Source organism: Macrotis lagotis, chromosome 1 (assembly GCF_037893015.1).
Source record: "Macrotis lagotis isolate mMagLag1 chromosome 1, bilby.v1.9.chrom.fasta, whole genome shotgun sequence".
Lineage (NCBI taxonomy): Eukaryota > Metazoa > Chordata > Mammalia > Peramelemorphia > Peramelidae > Macrotis > Macrotis lagotis.
This window is the reverse complement of record NC_133658.1, coordinates 486,162,757-486,164,453: the sequence shown is the minus strand read 5'-3', so window position 1 is coordinate 486,164,453 and position 1,697 is coordinate 486,162,757.

The following is a 1,697-nucleotide window of genomic DNA, read 5'->3' as shown; positions in this document are numbered from 1 at the left end:
TCCCTGGAAGAGGACATTCAGCCTTGCTGGGTAGTTCATTCTTGGCTGCATTCTAATCTCTTTTGCCTTCTGGTATATTGTATTCCAAGCCCTACGAGCTTCCAATGTAGCTGCTGCTAAGTTCTGTGTGATCCTGACTGCAGCTCCACGATATTTGAACTGTGTCCTGGCTGCTTGTAATATTTTTTCTTTGACTTGGGAGTTCTGGAACTTGGCTATAATATTCCTGGGGGTTGGTTTTTTGGGATCTCTTTCTCCGGGGGGATCAGTGGATTCTCTCCATTTCTATTTTACCCTCTGCTTCTAGAATATCAGGGCAATTTTCCTGTAGTAATTCTTTGAAAATGATGTCAAGGCTCTTTTCCTGATCATGACTTTCAGGTATTCCAATAATTTTCAAATTATCTTTCCTAAGTCTGTTTTCCATATCAATTGTTTTTTCAATGAGATATTTAACATTTTCTTCTAATTTTTCATTTTTTTGGTTTTGAAGTATTGATTCCTGATTTCTGGTAAATTCATCAATCTCCCCGAATTCTATTCTTTGTCTGAAGGATTTATTCTCCTCAGAGAGTTTTCTTATCTCTTTTTCCATCTGGCCAGTTTTGCTTTTAAAAAGCATTCTTCTCCTCAATAACTTTTTGAACTGTTTTATCCATTTGACCTAAGCTGGTTTTTAGCATGCTATTTTCTTCAGCATTTTTTTTGGATTTCCTTGACTAAGCTGCTGACTTCATTTTCATGTTTTTCCTGCATCTCTATCCTTTCTTTTCCCAGTTTTTCCTCTAACTCCCTCATTTGAATTTCAAAGTTTTTTTTGAGCTCTATCATAGCCTGAGCCCAATTTCTGTTTTTTCTTGGAGTCTTTAGATGCAGGAGCTTGTGCTTCCTCATCTTCAGACTGAATATTTTGATCCTTCTTGGGCTCATTTGCAAAATATTTCTCAATGGTCTTCCTCTTGTTTCTTTGTTCATTTTCCCAGCCTAAGCCTATTTTTTGGGGTGCTTCCTGAGCTTTTGGGACACTCCTACTAGGGTCTCAGTGTGTGAGGTTCTGTCCTCCCTCCTGGTCTGTGAATGACCATAAACGCCCCCCTCTGCCACAGAGCTGAGGTAGGGGGGCCCTGCTGTTCTATGGGGGGGCCTAGACTGCGATCAGAATCTGAATGTGTTCAGAGCTCCAGAGTCCTCTTCCAGGAGCAGAGGACAGAGCTCTGAAGTTTCTCTCTCTCTTCACTCCCCTCCCTAGGTTCAATGGGCTCATGCCCTGGGGGCTCCTGCTTACCAGCTCCGCCTGCTTCTGTTTCCCTGTCTAGGCTGCCGAAAGACCAGGCTGCTGGCTGTGTGCCCTGAGGGCTGGGCTCCATGTGCTCGCTCTGGCAGAGGTCCCCCGCTGTTCCCCCACTTTGTGCCGGTGCTCCCCAGGGTGCAGCTCAGGAGACTCCCCCGCTGCTGTGAGCTGAGGCTCCCAGTGCCCTGGGGCTGCCTCCGGGAGGCTGAAGTTCTTTGGTTCTGGCGGGCCACCCCTCTGGTGGACCTGCCCATTACCAAATCCTGTAATATTAAGTTCAGACTTTTTTTTTTCTCTTCAATATTTTCAGGAAGCCCAATGATTCTTAGGTTGTCTCTCTTCATTCTATTCTTGAGGTCAGTGATTTTGCTGATGAGATATTTTACATTTTCTTCTGTTTTTTTTT